Below are 23,847 nucleotides of genomic sequence, written 5' to 3' on the forward strand. Positions count from 1 at the left end.
AAGCACATCGCGTAGCCTAAGACAGGCTCTCCACCCACTTATATAAACCTCCCTCATATTAATAAAGAGAGGGGGAGATGTTAGAGGCAAGGACCCTCAAAGACCCTCAACTCCCCTATGACTCGTCCTACGCACGAACTTCGCCCTGGAAAATTCCAGCTATAGCTCCGAGAAGAACGCAGTCCATGACGTGCTGACCACGGAATGCTCCAGGATGTGTTGACTGCAAATGTTCCGGTTGGAGATGAGTAATCAGTCAAAAACAAGATACTGATAAGACACTGATTAGGGCTAATCAACCCAGACCCAAGCCTCATCGTCACCACTCTATGTTTTGTTTTGACTTCCTTGTTTTTGTATGCTTATAAAACCCACTAAAAATCTAAGTAAAGCAGACCTTGACAACCATTTGCTTGGTCTCGTTTCTCTCTCTCGCTCATCTCTTTCAGGCACGGTCCCCCTCGCCCCCGCGAGTAACAGAAGGTCCCGCGGGCCAGGACATATGTTTTTGTCTGCTTTGTCAAAGATTAGATGGCTATATGAGGATGGTTTTATATCAGGATTCTCACACCTGTTCCACTGGTCAATATTCCTATTTTTGTGCCAATACCATATTGTTTTAATTACTACAGCTTTGTAGTATAGTTTGATATCTGGCATATTAATGCCTCCCATTTTGTTTTTGTTGCCTAGAATTGCTCTTGATATTCGGGGTTCCAGACGAAGCGTAAAATTATTTTTTCTATATCTGTGAAGAATGCTGATGGGATTTTAATAGGTATTGCATTGAATCTGTAGATCAGTTTGGGTAGTATAGACATTTTGATGATATTGAGTCTGCCGATCCATGAGCATGGTATGAATTTCCATCTGTTTACATCCTCTGCTATTTCCTTCCTCAGTGTTTCATAGTTCTCCCTGTAGAGGTCTTTTACATCCTTGGTTAAGTATATTCCTAGGTACTTTAATTTCTTTGTTGCTATTGTGAAGGGAATTGAATCTTTTATTTGGTTCTCAATTAGACTGTTGTTGGCATATATGAATGCCTCTGATTTCTGTGTATTGATTTTGTATCCTGAGACTTTACTAAATTCATTGATCAGTTCCAGGAGTTTCTTGGTTGAATCCTTGGGGTTTTCTAGATACAATATCATATCATCAGCAAACAGTGAAAGTATGATCTCTTCTGCCCCTATTTGGATACCTTTGATTCCATTTTCCTGTCTGATTGCTGTAGCCAAGACTTCCAGCACAATGTTGAACAGAAGTGGAGATAGTGGGCAGCCTTGTCTGGTTCCAGTTCTAAGTGGGAATGATTTCAATTTTTCCCCACTCAGTATGATGTTGGCTATGGGTCTGTCATATATGGCTCGTATCATTTTTAGGTATGTCCCTTCTATGCCTATTTTCTTAAGTGTTCGTATCATGAAAGGGTGTTGAATTTTGTCAAAAGCTTTTTCTGCATCTATTGAAAGAATCATGTGGTCTTTGTTTTTGCTTCTGTTTATGTGGTGAATTGCATTTATAGATTTACGTATGTTGAACCATCCCTGCATCCCTGGGATGAAGCCCACTTGGTCGTGGTGGATTATTTTTTTGATAAGTGTCTGGATTCGGTTAGCTAAGATTTTGTTGAAAATTTTTGCATCTATATTCATTAGGGATATTGGTCTGTAATTTTCTTTTTTTTGTTGCATCCTTTCCTGGTTTTGGTATCAGAGTAATATTCGCTTCATAAAAGGTGTCAGGGAGGTTTCCATTCTTCTCGATGTTGTGGAATAGTTTCTGCAAGACAGGTACTACTTCTTCTTTGTAAGTGTGGTAAAGTTCAGGTGTGAAGCCATCTGGACCGGGACTTTTCTTTTTAGGGAGATTTTTAATTGCTGTTTCTATTTCAGCTGTAGAGATTGGTCTGTTCAGGGAATCTATTTCTTCCTGGTTGAGCCTAGGGAGGCTGTGTGTTTCTAGAAATTTGTCCATTTCCTCCACATTTTCCAGTTTGTGTGCATAAAGATTTTTGTAGTATTCATAAATTGTATCTTGTATCTCTTTGGGATCAGTTGTGATATCTCCTTTTTTGTTCCTGATGGAGCTTATTAGAGATTTCTCTTTTCTGCTTTTCGTTAGCTTAGCCAATGGTGTGTCAATTTTGTTTATTTTTTCAAAGAACCAACTTTTTGTTTTATTAATCTCCTGAATAGCTTCCCTGTTTTCAATTTCGTTTAGTTCTGATTTGATCTTGTTGATTTCACTTTTTCTGCTGGGTTTGGGGTTGGTCTGTTCTTCTTTTTCCAGCTCTTTGAGTCATTTCATTAGATTGTCTATTTGTGATCTTCTTGTCTTTTGGTTATAGGCATTTATGGAGATAAACTTTCCTCTCAGAACTGCTTTAGCTGTGTCTCAGAGGACTTGATAACTTGTCTCTCCATTGTCGTTTTCTTCATAGAACTTTTTTATTTCCATCTTGATTTCTTCATTTACGAAGTAATCATTTAGCAGGAGGTTGTTTAATTTCCATGTTTTTGTGTAGAAATGTGAGTTTCTGTTAGGGTTGATCTCTAGTTTTATTCCACTGTGATCTGAGAAGGTACATGGTATGATTTCTATTTTTTTTAATTTCTTGAGATTTTCTTTGTGTCCTAGGATATGGTCAATCTTAGAGAATGTCCCGTGAGCTGATGAGAAGAACGTATATTCAGTGGATTTTGGGTAGAATGTTCTGTAGATGTCTGTCAGACCCAATTGTTCTAGAGTTTTGTCTAAGTCCATTATTTCTTTATTAATTTTCTGTTTGGAGGATATGTCTCATTCCATCAGTGGGGTGTTGAAATCTCTGGCGATTATGGAGTTGCTATTAATCCATTTGCTTAGCTCCAGTAAGGTTTGCTTTATGAATCTGGGTGCACCTAAGTTGGGTGCATATATATTTAAAATTGTTATCTCTTCTTGTTGGACTGTGCCCTTCACCATTATATAATGACCCTCTTTGTCTTTTACTACTTTTGTTGGTTTAAAAACTAAATCGTCTGAAATTAGAACTGCCATACCAGCCTTCTTTTGGCTTCTATTTACTTGGAATATTGATCTCCACCCTTTTATTTTTAGTCTATATGGATCCTTGCAGGTTAGATGTGTTTCCTGAAGACAGCATATACTTGGCCTGTATTTTCTTATTCATTCAGCCAGCCTATGTCTCTTGAGTGGAGAGTTTAAGCCATTCACATTTATTGAGAGAACTGATAGGCAAGGTAGATTACTGATCATTCTGTTGGGTTGGATGTTGTTGCTATGATTTCTGTCTTGAGCCATTGTAATTTCTGGCCTTTAATATCTTTGGGTTTTGGTTGTTTTTATATTCGTGGGTTATTATTATGATGTTCCGTGCGTAACGCTGTTTTAAGTACTTCTTGTAGGGCTGGTCTTGTCTTGGTGAATTCTCTGAGCCTTTGCTTGTCTGAGAATGTTTTTATTTCTCCTTTATATATGAAGCTTAGTTTTGCAGGGAATAATATTGTAGGCTGGGCATTGTTTTGTTTCAAAAGAGTGAGAATGGGGCCCCAGTCTCTCCCTCCTTGTAAAGTCTCATTAGAGAAGTCTGATGTTATTCGAATTGGCTTTCCCTTGTATGTCACTTGCTTCTTTTGTCTTACAGCTCTTAGAAGGGCCCCTTTAGTTGATACTTTGGTCAGTTGATGACTGCATGTCGTGACGTCTTCCTGTTTGCGTTGAATCTCCCAGGGGTCCTCTGAGCTTCTTGAACTTGTATATCAAGATTTTGAGCAAGGCCTGGGAAATTTTCTTCTATTATATCTTCAAACAGCTTGTCCAACCCTTGAGTGTTGTCTTCTTCCCCTTCTTGTAACCCTATGACCCTCACATTAGGTTTCTTCACATAATCGCACAGCTCTTGTAGGCTTTGCTCTTTTCTCTTGTTTCTCTGCTCTATTTCTGTGACTGATTTATTTAACTGGAGGGTGTTATTTTCAAGCTCTGAGATTCTTTCTTCTGTTTGATCTACCCTGTTCTTGAGACTTTCCACTGTATTTTGTAGTTCCTTGAATTAATTCTTCATTTCCAGGAGTTTGGTTACACTTTTCTTCATTGTGTCTATTTCTTTTCCCATATCCTGGAGACTTTTTGTGGTTTCTTTGTGTTAGTTATTGAGTTGTTGTTGCAGCTGGGTGAGTGTTCTTATGATCCACATATGAAATTCTTCTTCTGTCATATTGGTTGCCTGATTTTGGTCGGTGTCCGTTTCTAGGGGGCTGGTGCTCCTCTTTGGGGGTGTGTTTTCCGTTTGGTTCTTCATATTTCCTGAGTTCTTTCGCTGATTTCTTCCCATGTCGATCAGTTGTTGTTTCTTTCCTTAGGTTATTTTTTGGGTATTCACACACCTTGTTTAGTTTCTGAGGCGTTAGGTGGTGTCTGTGGGTGAAATTGGACCACTCCCTGTGTATTGAGTCAGTGGGTGCCGTGGAAAGGCTGTGCAAGATGCCGTCCCTGTCAGCAGGTGGCGTTTGCTTGGAGGAACAGGCTATACTGTTGATTTTGTGTCCTGTTAACAGCTCTTGTTCTGGGCGGAGTTGGGTTGGGTAAGCCTGCCCTCAGGCTGTTAGCAGGGGTCAAAGTTCTGTACTCTGCTTCCAGGGAAAGCTGTCAGGGCGGGGCTGGAATGGTCCCGCTCAGCCAGAAAGTCTGTGTGTGGGGGTGGGGCTGTCTGAGACCCGCAGTCTGGAGCGGGCCTCGCTTCTTTCCACCCTCCCCAACTCCGCAGCTACTCCTGGGCCTCTGCCAGCAGGCCAGACCACAAGCCACCAGGCCTCCCCGGACTGTGATGCCGGCGGGGAGGTTCCCTGCACAGGAACGCCACCTGGGTTGGGCGCACGGCCTCCTACTGGGAGAAGGGTTGTCCTCTACGACGCCGATCTGCCCCTGGAGGCACACACACCTCAGTAGGCTGTTCACGTATAACCCTTCTGTGCCCCGGGCAATGCTAGCCCTCGGTGCAGGGGATCTGGTCTGCAGGTCTGACCTTGGGTCCCAGAGTTCAAACTGTAGCCCCACCAGGGGAGGATTTCCGGTCCCAATTCACCCACAGGGAGCCCAAGCTGGGTCTATGTCTCTCAGTGTCTGAGTCGGCACCGTTCTCCTGGGAACACGGTGCCAGCAGCACCTGGGAGTGCGGGTGGTTAGGGAGCTCACAGTCTGAGTTCCCCTGAGTCAGGTGTAGGGTCCCAAACAGGAAGGTCCCGTTCCCTGGAGATGCCTCTGGCTGGTGGCTGTATTGTCTCTCTGGGCAGCCGCGGGTAGGGTCGGCAGAGGGGAGGAGGAGGCAATATGGCGCCTGCCGCGTGGCTCGGGTCTGTGCACACGGAGGTGCCTGGAGGAAGTTGGGAACCTGGTGCCACGTCTGCTACAGGCTCACCGTTGGCAGGTGGCGGCGGTCTCTGGGCTGGTGTCCGCAGGTCTCTCCACCTGCTGGGGAGCCCACTAGCAGTCCCCAATGCAGGGGAGGGGAAACAGCAAATCCACCTACCCTTGCCGCTGGTCTCCGGGCTGCTCCGGTGGTCTCATCCTCCAGTTCTCCTCCGCAGCCTCCTCCCGTGGAATCTCCCGGGGTCTCAGGTACCCCTCCTTCTGGCCCTTGTCCGCTGTATGCTCGTCTTCTTGCTTCCTTCCTCTAATTTCTGCTAGAATCTGTCTTTTCTGCAGAGACAATCTGTCTGGCGGTGTTATTCGTCCGCCATCTTGATCCGGCCTCTCCCCATCAGTTTTTAAATCTATTTACAAAGTGTTATTTTACTACTTCTACTTTTAAATACATCGAGCACTTCTAAATATCTAGAAAGACTAGATATTTCATATAAGAACTTGTCCACTATGTACACAGCACTGTTAAATAAAACTGCACGCACATAGCAATGGTTATAATCTGAAGTATCGTCTAAATATGACCATTTTGGCCTTGAACCATTCCATTTCCTTCTCTCTGCCTTATATCCAGTGGACAAGTACAGGCATATGTAATGCTTAGAAATGGTCGAACAAATTCATATCCAAAAGTAATTTACAGAGGATGAGCTTTCCTATGAATTTCAACACAAAGTGTACAAAATGTGCTAATTTTACTAACTACTTTATCATACACTGGCAACCTCTTTAACATCTAGAGACTAGATATTGCAAAATTAGGACTCACTTATCCATTATATCCATTATGTATATTCATATATACACACAGCAAAACAAAATGCACAAAACATAAGAAAACTGATATCTGATAATGTCCTTTTGCCAATTCCTTGTCTCCCACCTCCTCCAAACTATTGAACGAGTATAGATGGTACTATACTGCTCACAGACATGGTTTAACAATTCTATTTCCAAATGACAGTATTTCCTGTGAACTTTAGCAAAAAGATATTTACAAAGTGATATTTTACTACCTCTACATTTAACATACTTTGGGAACTTCTAAACATCTAGATAGACTAGATGTTTCGGGTAAGGATTTTATTTGTCCACTATATACACAGAAGTTGTGAATAAACTGCACACATGTAACAGTTATAATTTGAAAGTGTCTTCAAAATATGAACATTCTCGCCTAGAACCCTTCCCTCCTCCACCAACCCAGTGGGCTATTAATGCTCAGATTTTTCAGAAGACAATCTTTCCTAAGAATTTAAAAACAAAAATGTACAAACTATATTAGTTTACTAATTCTACTTTTGTCATACACTGGCAACCTCTTTTAACATCTAGAAAGACTAGATGTAAATTAGGACTTGTTTGTCCTTTATATACACTATATACACAGGTAAGACAAAATGCACAACATAGGAACTATGGTTAATCTTGCCTCACTATAAGCGCACTGGTATAGAGCTCTTCCTTGTCCTCCCTCCTCCCCTGAACCCCTGCACAAACACAATGTGTACTACTCAAGAGGTGGTTTAGCCATTCCCCCCTAAAATTTCATATGAATTTTAACAAAAAGGTATTCACAAAGGGTATTACTACTTCTATTTTAACACATATCAGGCACTTCAGAACATCTAGAAAGACTAGATATTTTTAAAAAGTACTTAGTTTTGTGAACTATGTATACAGTAATGAGGAATAAAATGCAAACACAAAACAATGCTTATGATATGAAAATGTCTTCTAAACATGACCAGTCTGGCACAGAATCTTCTCTTCCTTCTCAAGGTTTTCCACTCCATGTCCTTTAACCCACTGAACAAACGTGAACAAGTGCCACTTCCAGAGGTGGTCTAACAATTCCATTTCAAAAAGTCATTTCCAGAAGACATTTTTTTCCTATGATTTTTTTTTTTTTTTAACAAATGGGCATTTACAAGATGTGTTATTTTCTAACTCTACTTTATCATACGTCGGCAACTTCTTTACATCTAGAAGGATTAGATGTAGTAAACGTTTTCTTTTAAAAGGTTGGGGGGAAAGTTGAGAGCAGCTTTTTCATATTATATACACAGGCCTTCTTCTATAATCGGCCAGTAAATCTTCCAAAGGGTGGTGGGCATTTCCAAATGTGGTTATGTTTTTTTTCCTCTGTCTGGTGGCAGAACGAAGACCGCCCGCCCGAGGGCCCGCTAACCGCTCCCCGCGTCGTGGTCCCGGGCTCCGCTCACCTTGCAGGCCCGTTAAGGCCTTTGTCCGTCCTTGTCAGGACTAAGCAGGGCGCGCCCTTTTGGCACCCAGCTCCACGGCCCAAGAAGGTGAGCGAGCTTGCGCCCACAGACCGGCCTTCTCGGGCTCTCCAAGCCCTAACGGCCCTCCGCAGCGTTTGGCGGTCGCCATTCTTCTCGCCCGCCACACCCGCCGCCTCCCGAAGGCGCCGCGTTCTGGAAGCTCGGAAGGGGCTGAGCCTCGGCCGGGCAGGGCTGGGCCAAAAGACCAGGCGGCCGGCGGAGTCCGGCCTCAGAGAGGCCGCCGCCGTCACCAGGTCACCGAGGTGGGGCTGCCAGAGACGCTCGCCGCTGCTTCTAGGCCGGAGGGCAGCCACAGCGAGGGCTCCGGATACCTGCAGGGCAGAGGCCGCGGCCCCTCCCGGGGTCCCCCAGTCACCCGGAGCCGGAGGGCCTGGAAGGCCCAGGGCGCCCAACGGGCCCCGCGGGAACTGGCCTCTGCGTGTCTCACCGTGCTCTCTCAGAAGTGTGGATTCTTCTCTTATGTTTCTTGCTTGACACTGACTGGAAATAATAGGAAAATATAGAGGTCCTAGGTAAAAAATATACATGTGGAAACCCAAATAACCTGTATTATTGCAATTTTGGTTTTTAGCACTAGTTTTATTCTGTCATAGCATGTAAAAGACAAGCCACAAAAATAATGATAAGTCTATATTAATGGGTACAGAATATATAAAGATGTAATTTGTGACATCAATAATATAAACAGTGGACTTCTGGTAAGATGGCCGACCAGAGATACCAGCTGCCAGAGCATCTCAGTAGGAAGAAGTTTTAGATGAAGGAGCAAAAACGAGTACACAGGGCGCATAGATCAAATGTGGGTCTGAAGGGTGGGTGCCATAAACTTCAGGAGATTCCACGGGACATAGTTTCAGTGCAGAACAAGAAGGAGCAAGATATCAGCAAAGACAAACCCATGAGAGGCTTGGAGTCCTGTGAGAAGGGTGGGCAGAGTGATTTCTTTCTCTCTCCTTTGCACCTCTGGAAGTTTATGGGCTCTGCAGCTGCTGGAGAGACTTTCTCAACACACAAACACAGAGGCTTCTGCCGCCAGAGAGCTGGGCACTGCTTGTGGACATGGCACCAGGCTCTAAGCTTCACTGGGGCCCTTCCCACCTCCATAGATCCATGCAGGGACAGCAGGTGCCATACTGCTTCTCCATCCACCATGCACCTTTGTCCTCCCCAGGAGTCTTCAAACCTCAGGTCTCATCCTGCTTGTTCCCACACAGACATTTCCCAACTCCAGCCCAGACTGCAGGAGCTGCAGGTGTTCAGTGAGTTCTGGGTGGTCTGTGTGACCCCAAAGCCTGGATATTCTGGGCAGCATGCCTTCCGGGAAGTAGGTTAGAGATGACCAGAGTGCCTGTGCACATTCATTCAGACTCTCTTTCTCCTCTTCCCCTTCCCCACCAACTGTGGCTGAGAGAGATATTTGAGCCACCACACCAAGGCTTCCACAGAGAGTGGGGCCCAGGCCTTTCCTGGTGCAGCACATCAAGAGGTGCTCAGACTGTGATCTTGCTGCTTTCCAACCCTCCCTCATGCTACTTGGCTGGAAGCTCCATCAAGCAGGGCATGCCCAACAGTGAAGGGACATTGATCCTGCTCAGGTATCCTGTGGGTGACTTGGGTTCATAGCACTTCTCCCTGGTATGGTCAGGGATTGACCTTCTTGATCCCAGGAGGTAAGGAAGTCCACATGAGCAGATCAAGGGGACAGTGTAGTGTGTGTTCTAGGCGTGGCGTGCTCTCTGGGTACCCCCTTCTCCCATGGGAGGACCGTACTCTCAGCTCAGGCTGGGATCCTGGGTGGGGAACCTCCTAGACTACCTCACAGTTGGCGGGGAGCTCAGCCGGCTTGGCCCCTGCCTGCCAGCAGATTGCAGAGACAGACTGTGGAGCAGAGGAGGAGGGAGAGGAGGGAGACCCACTGCAGAGTATCAGCATGTGAATCTTAGATAGATCTCCCTCCACAAGCAGTCTTTCTGGTTGGGTGGGGCCCCTTCAGCTACTCCCTCGCAGCTCTGTCCAGAAGCTGGGAGCAGACCTTTGAACACTGCCAAAACAGCTACGTTGGCAGCTTTTGTGGAGCCTTAGGGCAGGCTCACGCAAGCTAACCCCATCCATTGACACTCCGCAACCTGCTCCTACTGTGACAGAGAATAAGGACTCATGCGGAAGATCCAGGGCCCCAAGCAACACCTAAAGATTTCAAGTGCTTCTCCTGAGGGACTAGAGCCAGTCACAGGACCCAAAAATATCATTGAAGCTTGTTCCTTCCAGCAAGCTCCACCTACTGACAAGGAGGTCAATTTGCACGCCCCTCTATAGCATTTACTGACTCAATAGTACAGGGTGTGTTTAGGGGGTCCATGCAGTGTGTGAGCTTCTATGCTTGCTTATGCGGCCACTAGGAGGAGCTGTTAATATGGATTTCAGGGCTCTTTCTCCATGCTTGGAGGGATGGTCCTGAATGGAGAGATCAAGTGGTGTAATTGCTGAGGTCTCTAGCCAGGTTTTTCCTTCCCTGTCCACAATCCTGGGCACTTTCCCCTCTGATAGGTCCACTTGTGTTTCCTCTGCACCCACAGTTCGTGTGTCGGGCCTCCTGACATGATTTCCACATGCCAGTGGTGGATAGGGGGATCTCCAATTCTGCACCCCCTTTCAACCACTAGACCCCAAGAGAAGGAGGGCGGGCCTCTCTATCCCCAGTAGTCTCTGCAAGTTAGATGCTCCCACCAGGGGAAGGGGAATGGAGCTCACCTACAGAGCCCTGCTCTCTTGAGGTCCTCCACACCCTCCAGGCGGGCACAGGCTTTCACTTGCCACCCGAACCTGGAACTGGGGTCTCACTCCCACACTGCACCATCTGCCATCTGTGCTGTCAGAAATGAATGTGCCACATGCCTGTGCCAGGAGGGTAAGAGACAGAGGTTGCCCTGCCAGCTGGAGATGGAGACACATCCTCAGCAGCGAAAGTAGGTCATGTGGCAGAGAGAACTCTACCGGTTGCTTTGGATGGGGGCTGCCAACTTTCTGCAATGTTGAGTTGGGGGCACCTATCTGCCCTCCTCTCCAAACCCCAATCATGGTAGCGTGGCCACCCTCCTCTCCATGCTTCTGTGGTGACCATGCGACTGAGGCAGGCTCAGATGGAGGTCCTTGTGGGGAGCCCAGGCCCTCAGCATAAGGCACTTTGGTGGTTGCTGTGGGGTTGTGTGGCCCTGCACACACGAGTGCCTTAAGCCATAATTACATCCTGGGATGCCAGGAGTGGAAGAGTTGCAGAGGAGGGGGTGTCCAGATGAGGGACTCCAATTCTTTGGTCACTCGTGGCAATCCCCCATGAGAAGAGTGCCCTGTGTCCCATTGCTGGTATGAGGCATCTGGGTGAGAAGAAGAAGAAAAACCCCTTAGACTTTCATGGGCTCCAAAGGCCCTGGAGTTATTTCATGCCAGTTACTCCCTTCTATCCTCCTCTCTCTCCATTGCTTAATTCCTCCTGGTGGTGATCGCAGACTCCACTGCTGTCTGTCCTGGTGGTCCACTTCTGAGCAGTAATCACTCTCTGCTCTACTCAGTTCAATCCTTAACTATTCTGCCAGGACAGTCCAACAAGCTTTGTCTCTAGTTGGCATTCTTGGCTCTGATGTATTTCCTTCAAGCTTTACTGAACAGGATTCATTCTAGTTGTCTCCCTTTTTGAATCAGTGGCTGGCTTCTCCAATAGTGAGAACCCTGGTTTCCATCATCCTTAATATATTTCTTATTGAATCAACATCCTTTACATAGCCACCACCCATCCCTCCCCACTCACAGATGTCTTCTCACCTCACTTGGGCTCTCCACACCCTACGTGGGCTCTGGCTCTTCTTGCAGGGTCCACTCTGCATAGCCCCCTCCTCCCCTTGCTTGGCTCCTGAACCCAGACCAGGCTGCCCCTGCATGTGGACACCACTAGGACTCAATCCTCTACCTTAACCTGTGCCACCACCCTTATGCAACACACCTAATGGCTTTGGGAATGAATTTCTCAGAGAAGAAAGTGGAGGGAAGGAGCAGAAAGGAAAAGTAAGAACACTGTGCACTGTCTGATACCAGCTGAAACTGATGAGTGCTTTTAGTCTTCCTGTCAAACCAATTGACCAACTGACAATTTCTTATTCAGTGTTTATTGTGCTTAGACATTTTGAAGTTAAAAATGGACTACAAGAGATATAAGAAAACATGCTTCCTGGCTTCCAGAAGCATCAGGGGAGATGGGATTAAGATATTAAATCACAACTAATAGTATCATAATAAGTTCATCCTGTGAGTGTTACAAAAATTTGTGCTTCAAAAGATAAAATTAGACTATGAATATACATTCTAAGCAATGAGCAAAGTCACAATGGCTTAACTCTCACCTATGTTAATAGTCAAATTGGAGTTTTGAAATAGGCCCAGGGAACCAGTGATTATGATGACAAAAAATTCTTAGTTGCTGGTTCTCAATTACTCAGTCCTATAGATTCTTCCTTAATGTGCATGAAGGCATCGGAGAATAATTTTATAAAGAAATGTTTATTCATTTGCTCAGTATAATATTTATTATAGTATATTACAAATAGAACAGGTGGTACAAATGCCACTATTATAGCCACCACAATAGCTCTTACTTTTATCAACAATTCTTGATAAAACTATGGAGAAATATTTATTTTCTTATAAGAATGGAGAGAGAGTCAATGGTACTAACTCCGGTGGGTGGAGATTGTCCTATGAGGACCAGACAAGTTGAATTCATATATGTGGCTTTGGTTTAGTTACTACCTCCTTTATATCACACAATCTATACTCTTCCAAAGACACTGAGAGAACACAATGAATATACAGAATTCCTAGTCATTGATCAAGTTCCTAGGTTAAGCTCCTCTTTATTTCTGAGTTTTATTTAAAATGTAAATTGGGGTCTCTGGTGTTCTTAGATGTTTTTAGAAGAAGAAAGCGAGGTCCTTAGGGAAAGTCAGGCTTCACCCATGGTCCCATGTCTTGAGTCAACCTTTAGAATGATAGGTTTTTCTGGATGAAGCAATCTCTTTGGCATTAATTTAATGGGGATCTGCAACAGTTAAACAAGCATATTGGGAAGCAATAAATAAAGCAAATGAAAAAAAGATAGAAGCAAAGTAGAAAAGATACATTAAGGACAATAATGCTTTGCAAATTTATAAAACCTTCTTTTAGCATCATATATCTTGGATTTTGTATACTAATTCTATAAGCTGCGTGAAGATTGGATAGTGAAAGCAATCTTGCATCTATCATTTAATACAATATTTATTGAGCACCTCTTTTATGCCAACTTTGAGACAAATAAATGTTTGCTTGAATTTTTTAAAATTAAATTTTATGTAAAATGAATGAGTCTTAAAAATTTATTCCAAATTCTTAGGCATTACAGCAAACTATTTTTAACAGCCATATAAAGTTCATTTTGTGTGTGTTGAATTTTGCAATGTTCTTGTGGGTAAGTATTATACACTTTAATCACATGGGCAGTCTTTGAATTCTAATCAATCAATCTTTGAATTCTAATCAACCCTCTCAATTTAAACCATGAAGTATAATGATGGTAAGTTGTCTTTAAAACCATGGAGTCTAATGATGGTAAGTTGCCTTTAGAAAGTATTATGCGTTTGTTTTCTAATATCTAATCCAGTTTTTAAAAATGTAATGCAAATTGGGAACTTCTCCAGTGTTTTTTTTTTTTTTTTTTTTTTGAGACAGTCTCACTCTGCTACCCTGGCTAGAGTGCGGTGGTGTAATCCAGGCTCACAGAAACCTTTAACTCCTGGGCTCAAGCAATCCTTCTGCCTCAGCCTCCTGAGTAGCTGGGACTACGGGCATGCACCACCATGCCTGGCTAATTTTTTCTATATATATTTTTAGTTAGCCAATTAATTCCTTTCTATTTTTGGTAGCAATAAGGTCTCGTTTTTGCTCAGGCTGGGTTGAAATTCCTGACTTTGTGGGATCCTCCCTCCTTGGCCTCCCAGAGTGCTAGGATTACAGGTGTGAGCCATGACGCCCGGCCTACAGTATTTTGATTAATACTTTGGGCACAATTCTCACAGAGTCACTCCTTCTGTGATGGGGGAGTCACCAATAGAGTAACCTTCTGATCTTAGTTAATTGCACGGCAAACAAACTATCATGGGGATTGAGAAATGCCAGCCTGTAGATGGCTGGGAGCTTGCCTGGGCATATCTTCCCCATCCGTGGCATGTCAGCAGCCAGCTTTCTCTCAGACCTGAGCCACCTATCTGTACACACTTATTAGACAGCTACACAGCTGCCCTAAAGCCACAAATAAGGCGGAAGTATTTCCATCCATCTCCTCTCCTATGCTAAAAGCCTACATTAGGGGAGGAGTTGCATATGGAATGCATGAGTCTAGAAGTAAGACTTATAGGGCCTTGGTCCATATGAATTAATGACAGCTGTTCTTAAAGGTCTCCAGATGAAATACCCAAATATTTCCATAACTGCAACACCTTATTATTTTTAATTCCAAATGGAATAAACATATTTTGATTGTAGAAAGACAGATGGACACGAACTGAAACAAATGTCATTTGTTAAATTTATAATTAAAAGCTTAAAGTTTGTATCCATGAGATCCAAATAAACTGCAGATCACTCCTTAAACATTTACTGAATATTCACAATGGATGATGTCTTCATCCAGATACCATTATGACTTTATGAAAGCAATAAAATGAGTTGATATAGATAAGGAGTGGCAAAGGTATTCTTAGATACAGGGAAAATTTGGAGAACAAAACTTGATGATTAACAACAAGGTATTAGGCTTTGATAACATCCTGCAGTAACCAAGAACAGATCAGAGAGTGGACCCTGGACTATGTAGGGAAGATTCTCTGGAGGGAGTGGAGTTTGAAGTAATACTTGAAAGATAAATACAGAAAGAGGAGGAGAGTGGGAAGAATATTTATGGAGTTACTAATTGGTTGAAAAGGAAGCAGCCTGGTGTGGATGAGGGCACCTAAAGGGTGAATTCACACATTCAGGGACTAGTCTGTGGGACCCTTCATATCTGGAATAAGTGCCTTAAATCAGTGATTTTCTAACTTGGCTTCAAATGAGAACAATGGGGGAGCTTTTAAAGCCACATTCTGGGTCAGTTATTTTAGAGTTTCTGAGGTGACCCAAGGCAGATTGATTTTTTAAAGCTCCCTGGTGATTCCAAAATGGTGCTAGTGGTTGAGACACACTGTCACGAGGGAGCTTCTCTACATTTGGGTGGAGGAAAGTACCCCTTGAAAGCCATGGTGAGAAAACCATTGTATTGTGTGATTGTGCAAAAAACTTCCTTCTCTTTGCAGTTGATTTGAAACTGAATTTAACTCTTGCTCAAGTTGAAAGACACTGCACATAATTCTTTTTTTTAATTCTTAAATTGTATTTTTCTTGCCACTGCTAACTGGCTATGTTATGGAAACTAGACATACTTATGTCATGGTAATCTGCATTGAGTTTAGATGATCTTTATAGTTTGGTCTTTATAAAGTCATGTTTTGAACTGCAGAACTGAAGCACCCTTAAAGATCATGGATGGCTCCAAATAAATTTTTTGCCCCATAAACTAAATTACTAAAAAGATGAACAAGCATATTATGTTTTTAAAATATAGACTTCACAGTGAACAATACTCCCAATAGAACATTATGTACACAAAAAGTTTACTGACCTGTGTTTCTTTACAAGGTTTTAAGGAAAAGTTCTGCAGTATTTTGATGAGAGCCAGTTTCATGATCATGCGAGCAAATCTCATGCCAATGCAGTTTCGGGGCCCGGTTCCAAAAGGCAGGTATATGTAAGGATCTATGTTGTCCTTGTTCTTCTTGCTGAACCTGGCTCCACAATAGTAGATAAAAAAGTTAATGAGAGGCTGGGCGTGGTGGCTCACACCTGTAGTCCTAGCACTTTGGGAGGCCACGGTGGGAGGATTGCTCAAGGTCAGGAGTTCAAAACCAGCCTTAGCAAGAGTGAGACCCCATCTCTACTAAAAATAGAAAGAAATTAATTGACTACCACCACCACCAACAACAAAATATATATATACAAACAACTAGCTGGGCATGGTGACGCATGCCTGTAGTCCCAGCTACTCAGGAGGCTGAGGCAGCAGTATCTCTTGAGCCCAGGAGAATGAGGTTGCTGTGAGCTAGGCTGATGCATGGCACTCACTCTAGCCTGGGCAACAAAGTGAGACTCTCTCTCAAAAAAAAAAGTTAATGAGAGAAAAAACACAAAGGCTATATATTAGGAATTGTGACTTAGACCTCATGTCCCTGCAAGCAGTATTAAACAAAATACTCTTGTGCGTTACTCACTGCCATCCAGCTATGGTTGTTTTGCTATGAAAATCATAAGGTATAGATTCTCCCCATTTTCCTTATCCTATCAGGGCTGTCCATTTTGATGAGATGACTTACCTCTAAGTTCTAAAATTATATTCCTGGTTGTGATGTGCTCACACTCTAAAAGGCACATAAGTAATGAGAATGATTAATGGAAAAGTAGTTTCCTTCCTCAAATCATACTTATGTTGGTCATATGTGCATTGAGGAAAGAGCAGGAGAAAATATTTAGCACTGTTTAAATTGGGCTGCTTCTTTTTCCTTCTCCTCACCCCTCCTCTGCTTTCTTTTCTTTGTAAATCTCCTGCTCCCTCCTCCTCTTCCCTGTCTCCTCCTCCTCCTTCTTCTTTGTCTTCATAGTCCTCCTCCTCCTTGTCATCCAACTCCTACTCCTTCCTGTCTTCCTCCTTCTTACCTCTCAACCTCCCCCCCTTCTCTTTCCCCTACATTGCATAATTTGAATCAGGTAATTTACATGGGCATTTGATGCTACACTCCTGTGACATAATCACAACATTCCTTGTCTATCTGTTCCACTAGGCTATAAACTCTTTGTTCAAATTGGTTCCTCACTACACAATCATATTAAGAAAAGATGTTGTTATGCATAAAGTGATAATGACATTATAGTGTGGTATTTTAAGAGATGTCTTTATATTTTGGGGAGCATTCTGAAAGATTTAAAGGCAAATACTTCAAAATAACATGAGTTTGGGAGATGGTTGTCGAGCTGTGTGGATGGGGCAGCTGACACACGTTGATCATTCTTATGGCAGGTCATGGGTACATGCAGATGCATTAAAAGTACTCTATAGTATTTTTTGTATAGGATATACATGCATATATGTGAAACATTTTGCATTATAGATTTTTTTTAAACATTTGGATGTCTCACATCCTGGCCCAGTTCCTGACTCTAAGGAAGGACTTATTCTCTGTTTGGTGACAGAAGGAATCAAAGGGGAGTACAGAGAGGGGTCTCTGATTTTCTGTCTGTGCAGCTAGAGGAGGTTAAATTGCTCAGGTTCAAAGAAACACAGAATTCTGCTGCTCCAGAAAACAGATGACTTCATCAATTCTCATTACTCTTCCAACACATATGTGCAGACCTCATGGAACACCAGGAACACCATGGTCAACAAGACAAGCTCCCTGACATCATCAGGCTTGTACTGATGGGTCAATAAAAGTCGATATCCCAGGCCTGGGATCCTGGGTCAATAAAAGTCGAGATCCTGACTCACCAGCCAGTGCCCTAAAAACTGTAATCTTAAATTTGATTACCAATAGAATAATGAAAAGGCATCAACCGTTTCCAGAGTTCCCACACACAGTCTTGCTGGAATGTCTGAGATGTCTAGAGAGCTATGACTGTGCTTTGGAAGAGTCACTGACCACTGAGAGCACAAGGGACCTAGCACATGGCTGCAGCCACAGACAGGACCAGGAAGACCTGTGCTCTCCTCTGTCCTCAATGGAGTGGCTAACACCAACAGAGATGAGGACTTCTTAGGTCCTTAGCCTGCACCTTTACAATTACCCTTGAGGAAGCAGTAATCAATGTTGAATACAAAGGAATGTGGAAACATTTGTTAAAGTTGGTGATAAATTCAGAGAGATATACGGAACAGCACAGAAAAGATAAAAGGGGTATAAAGCCTATAGTAACATAAAATAGGAGGGAAATGAATTATGACAAATCCATATCAAAATATATAGTAAAAAAGTATAGTAGATATTGTATAATTTACTCTTAAAGTAACAGGCAGTTCAATCCTAAATAAAACATGATAAAACTCTAGTTTTTAAAAAGTTACGTATGCATAGAACAATGTCCATTAGGGAATACATCATGTAATTACTGAAGCTTATTATCTTATGGTGTTTTGACTGTGTGTGGCTATAGTTTTCCTTTTAGTAATCTATTGTTTATAAACATTCACAATTAGTATGTTTTTACAAATAAAAATACTTACAATAAAATGACTATACAACACATGATTATATACACTTAGAGATGTCATAATGTGCTAGAACCAGCCTGGTTCAGGGTGGGATACCTTTCCCAGGGGCCTTGTACCTTTCAGGGCGGAACTCCTCAGGCTCTGGCCAGTACTTTGAGTCTCGGTGAAGGACATAAGTTGGTATCATCACGACTACCCCTTTGGGAATGAACATTCCCTTGATTTCAATGTCTTTCTTACAGACTCTCTCAAGTCTTGCACCAATGGGAAATAATCTGAGAGTCATTCACCACCATGTCAAGATATTCCATCTGTGCCAAGGCATCATAGGTGAAAGGTGTCTGGGAAGAATAAAAGCCTGTATTTTAATAAATTGAGACTTGGAATCAACTGTCAGCACAGTCTATTGAGTATTATTGAAGTGTTAGAGGGAATCAAAAGAAGCATATTGGCAAAGGACCTTCACATCCATAAGGCATTCTAATAACCATCAAGTGCTTGATCTGCTCTCTGTCCCAAGAGACATGTGGAGATGTTACAGATATGGGAGACCTGTGGGGACATCCCCTACCCAGGGCCTGAAATCCTGAACATCACCACATAGTGGCCCTTCTTCTCTTGTGAACAGATGTGAAGAAAGGAGGGTGAACATTACATTTCACTACAATATATCAAAGTCGATGTCACCTTGCAAAAATGAGTCCACATGTGTACCCAGAAAGGAAAAGAGTATGATAAGAGCAAATCCTCCTGTTCCACATAAGGCTTTTTAGTTGGAATCCTGATTGGTTACCCTTTTGATTTTTTATATAAAATATGGGTAGACACACTATAAGAAGCTGTATAAATAATTTTAGGATAAACTAGTTTATCTGGCCGAAACAGGACAGAATAAGGTTAACATTGGACGCCACCAGCGTACACAATTTCAATTCCAGTAAAAGTTATAAAGGGGATAGAAATCCCTCATTCAGCCCCACTCCTCTTGCTCAAACAGTCTAGTACTTTCTGCTGAGGGCTTGGCTATCAGCTCTATAAAAGATCCCTTTGTGTTCACCTCACTGCCCGACCAGTCCTACCAGCCCCAGAGGCCGGGTCTCTTCACACCACAAAGGATCCCAGTTGGGCAGAGATCTGAAAAGAGTGTGGGTGATATGTCACTAGCACTTCATCTTGCATTTGGAGACAATAGTTTAGAGGTGAAGAGATTCCAGGAGCCAGACACCCTGATTCCTACTTGGCTTCTTCATCACTAGCTGCATGACTGCAACATGAGACAGGTGTTGGCAGAGATGGGTCCACCTGCCCAGTGCACCTGAGACCAGCATGATCAGACAATAGCCAGATAAGAGCCTGCTAAGATATCTATCCAGACATGTGAGCAATAAATGCTTATTGTTAGATGCCACTAGGGCTTTCTGGATTTTTTTTTTCATGATTGTGGTTACTGAGAATAGATGCACGAGCACCAGCATTGTTTTACAAATACCTTCTATTTCTGTTAGCAGTGTCCATTATGTATATTTCTCCCTTTCTTTTCCTCTTTAGAGCCTCCTAAGTAGTGTCTGTGAAAAAATCAAGGCTTACACATTGGGAAAACTCCTCCTAGGAAGTGGTGAGCAGGCGTTCTTGCTAAGGCCTCACCTTCTCCCTCCCTCTCCATTTACCATCCACTCACATTCTCAGGCAAAGCCGCGTCAATCTCCTTCTGCAGTTTCTCTTGGACATGAGGGTGAGTGGCCAGTTCATACATAATGAAGGAAAGAACACTACTAGTGGTCTCATAGCCAGCAAAAATGAAGACCATTGACTGGGCTGCGAGCTCCAGATCAGACAGAACTGAAAGGAGAGAAAGGATATGTTAGGGTAAAGCAGGTCAATGTAGAAGATCACAGTTTACGGGAAGAAAATTCCAAGTGAGCTCCCAAATCCCTAGTGAAAAATAGGAACAGTAACTCTGAGTCACACTGGGAGTGGTTTCCATTCTGATGTCTGTGTTATAGGGACAGAACAAGGCAACATTGTATTAACCGAGTTTGTCTCGAGGTGTATATTATCGTGGCCCATCCACTCCTCATTATGCCATCCTCACCAGCAAGACATCTGGGCTATTTCCGGAGAGCATTTCTGTCTAACATACTCAGTGTTATGGGTTGTCTCTTGAAAGATCATAAAAGTACTTCAGCTGTAAGTGAACTATAGGGTAGCATTCTCCGCCAGGAAAAATTTAAAGTATTTAAATTACAATAGAGTTTGAAAATTTTTGAGAATTTGCAATACTGAGGCTTCAGGGAAAATTGAATGATCTTTTCTCTACACATGGTTGAGGGAACTTAAGGGAACAACGCTGAGCTACAGATAAACTCTTGCCACTCCAAGTGTGGTCTATGGATGAGCAGCATCAACACGATCTGGCAGCTTATTAGAAAGGCAGAATCTAAAGCCCCAACTAGACCTACAGAATCAGTACCTGAACTTTCTTGAGACATCATATGTACCTGAGAAGCATGGATTTTACCTTTAAGAGACATCCGGTACTAGAAGATCTAGGGTACAATTTTTCAAAATAGACTATCTCAGGATGTACAGAAACTACAGAAAGAGACAGAAAGCTCACAGGGTAGTGATTCACCCTAGTCTGATGAATGGACTAAAATAGCAGAAGCATTTATGATTACAAGTTGGCCTCATCCTTGATTGTTTCTCTGGAGAGAAGCAAAGCATAGTCACGATTTGGACTGTTTCACTGGGACTGGATTAGGTCCTTTATATACCCAAACTACTGAAATACATATGCTGCCCACTCCACCTATGTAATTTATTACTACAAACAAACAAAATTAGTGTGAGAAGTATCTGCACAGTTGTGATTTCCAGTGATAATTCTGTGATTCTTCAGTGGGTAAATTCAACTATCAAATTTTTATGCAGTTAGTGTCAATGCCATGAAATTGAGTTGAACTTGCACTATAATCTCAAAGTTTAGAGCTATGCTGTTCAGTGAGATAACCACTAGACACATGTACCTGTTTAAATGTAAATTTAATTAATTAAAATTAAATACATGTTAAAATTCTTCTTGCACAGCTGTAGCCACCTCTTCAGTGTCCAGGACCCCCATATGTCCAGTGGCTACTGTGTAGAACAGGGAAATGATAGACTATTTACCTCATCACAGAAAGTTGTATTGGGATAGGTAGATTGATGATAGATAGGTACATAATGGATAGACAGATGACAGAATAGATGTACACATAGACACATGTACACTAGTGTGCTGGAGCAAGTCCATCTTTGCTCTAGAGAACCAGTTGTTAAATATTCAGGAATTTTGTAAGATGGTTGTTAAACTTTGCAGTTTGGAACTGACCATGATCCTTATTTTGCCACCATCATAGTTATTATAATTTGAGTCAGAACGATCCATTGATGGTGAAACTTGTTGGTGAAAGGTCAGGAGGAATAAGATATTTACATAGTCTAAAATGTTTCCCCTTAGGTTATTTACTCATTATGAAGGGAAAAGTAAATCTTTACAGTAGATTGAGCTTGTTAACACACTTTTACCAAGTATTCCTAGTTAAAAATCAGCCTTACTGGGCCAGTGTGCCTCCTGATTTGATGTTAGATACAAATATCTTGGCAGATGTTCTCACTCAGTGGACCTGGAGGAGGCTGAGAACCTGCATTTGTACTGATGTAGGTGATCCTCAGACCGCTGGCTAACTCCAGGCATGAGAGACCTGTTCAGGGCTGTACTTCTTGCTTTCAAAATGGCTATTTCTGTGTGATTCTAGAAGGTACATCAAGCTACCATTTCTAATATTTTAATGTGTGTCATTCTGCAGTGGCAGAAATTCTCCTCTTACTGGTAAGCTTTCTGTACATTTTCAGAATAAGTCTCTCCTTCTGGGCTTCCCCAGCAGGAGTCTCCAGTAGTCCCCTTTGTTACCTTTATGGGACTCAGTTTCTTTTGAATTCTGGGAGTTGATCATCAGCTGAAGGAAATCTACTCGATGCTGGAAGCAGAAACAGAAATTTCAGTGGCAGAAGGTGACTTGTGAAGGCAGAAGTAAATCAGGAGTGCAGTGTTCAACCTCCCTTCTGATAATATGGGCCCCTGAAGTCTAGAGTCTGAGAGGTGTTGCCTAGGTCACCAGTGAACAAAAATACCAATGTAAGACACTGAAGGACAGCATTTTTCCCTGGGAGAATTCAAGCTATCATGTGCAAGTGCTTTTTGGTCTATGCTGTCCCTGATCCTTCACATCTCTGGCTTTTGGATATTGTTTCTTGGCCAAAGAGTTGCCTGCTCCTTTTCCAATTACACCTGCTTGCTCAGGATGTAAGTTCTTTTTGTCCGGATGAATTCATTCTGAACAAATGGCCACATAGATTAATATTGTGACATTTTCAAAGCTCTTTCACTTTTTTTTTTTTTGTGGTAGCATCTTCAAGTGCTCAAGACTTTCATAACTCTATACAATCATCAGTGACATCTGGGCACCAAATTTTGCCTCTGTGACCTGTAGGTTTCCTTGGCCTGGTTGGGAGGCCTCATGAGGGCAACGTTGGGTCAGCCAGCTTGTAGCCACAAGGCCCAGAGAAGACGTTGGCCCACCTCAGGCATTGAGCATGCTCATATTTAACATATGCTACACTAAGCAGGTAGCCAGAGAGGGCTTTCCTTGAAGAATGTTGGAAATAACTTGAAATGATTCCTTACCAGTCTACGATGTTGGGAAATTATAATAGCAGTAAAATCATTGTTGAAGAGTAATTATTTTCCTTTAAAAATTTACTGAAGTGAAGGGAAGTGGTTAAGTATTTTCTCACCAACACTTATGCTATGACATGCCAATTGTGCCTGGTATTAAATTTTAAATGTAGTTTTTCTCATTCTTATATCTGCTTCCCATCCTCCACCTTCTCCATGCCTACAAAATGAATTCTTTTGTTCTTTACTTAAGTTTGCTGTCTTCCTTGAAAAATACACATAAGTGATCAAATTGTGACAAAACAATTTCCCAAATTATCAGAAAGTGTACCACTCATGTAACCACCACATGATATTACCTTTTGTTTATCTTGGAGACGACTTTCTTTCATCCTTTTTACAGAGTTTATAAAAAGGTTTGTAACATCTCTTGGAAACATAGAGATATTTAATGCTTCAAAAATTGGGGTAAGGAATGGAAAGAGTGCTATAGAGGATAAAAAAAGAAAACCATCATGTAAACACAAAATTTACCTGGAACAATTATAATTTTCTCGACAAGGGTGAAAAGAAATAAACTTCATTGTTTCAACCAGGAACCATTGACTCCATGACCTTGCTCATAATCCAGGCAAATGGCTGACCAATGGCACATCCACACTTAGGGGCCACGACTATAGCTGTGAGGTCAATTACCTCTTCTGCATTTTAGGTGACAGGATTAAGTTACCAGGATTAAATTCCCCAACCTCATAGCCCTTATGCAAGACTATGGTCTGCTGCTTTAATTAATTGTGCTTCTCGTGAAATAGTAGTTGTGACAGAAATAATGTATCCTATGTCCTTCATCTACTGTGGGATGAAAGTAGAAATCAATAACTAAAAGAAATTTGTGAAACTCAAAAATATGTGGAAATTGTCTTTGTTAAAAATGGCAGACTAGGGATGACCTCCTTGCCCTCTGTTCTTGGAGTGGGGGGTGAAGAAGGTGGCCTAGATCATTCAAGTGGGTAGTT

General features: G+C 42.5%; 2 pseudogenes; both read right to left on the reverse strand.

Moving 5' to 3' along the window:
* LOC105868221 (cytochrome P450 3A8-like) overlaps window positions 1-8,263 on the reverse strand; it is a 46,168-nt pseudogene extending 37,905 nt beyond the window's left edge.
* A 4,352-nt stretch (window positions 8,264-12,615) lies between these two features.
* CYP3A208 (cytochrome P450 family 3 subfamily A member 208) lies at window positions 12,616-23,337 on the reverse strand (annotated as a pseudogene).
* Between the last annotated feature and the right edge of the window lie 510 nt (window positions 23,338-23,847).

Source organism: Microcebus murinus, chromosome 19 (assembly GCF_040939455.1).
Source record: "Microcebus murinus isolate Inina chromosome 19, M.murinus_Inina_mat1.0, whole genome shotgun sequence".
Classification (NCBI taxonomy): domain Eukaryota; kingdom Metazoa; phylum Chordata; class Mammalia; order Primates; family Cheirogaleidae; genus Microcebus; species Microcebus murinus.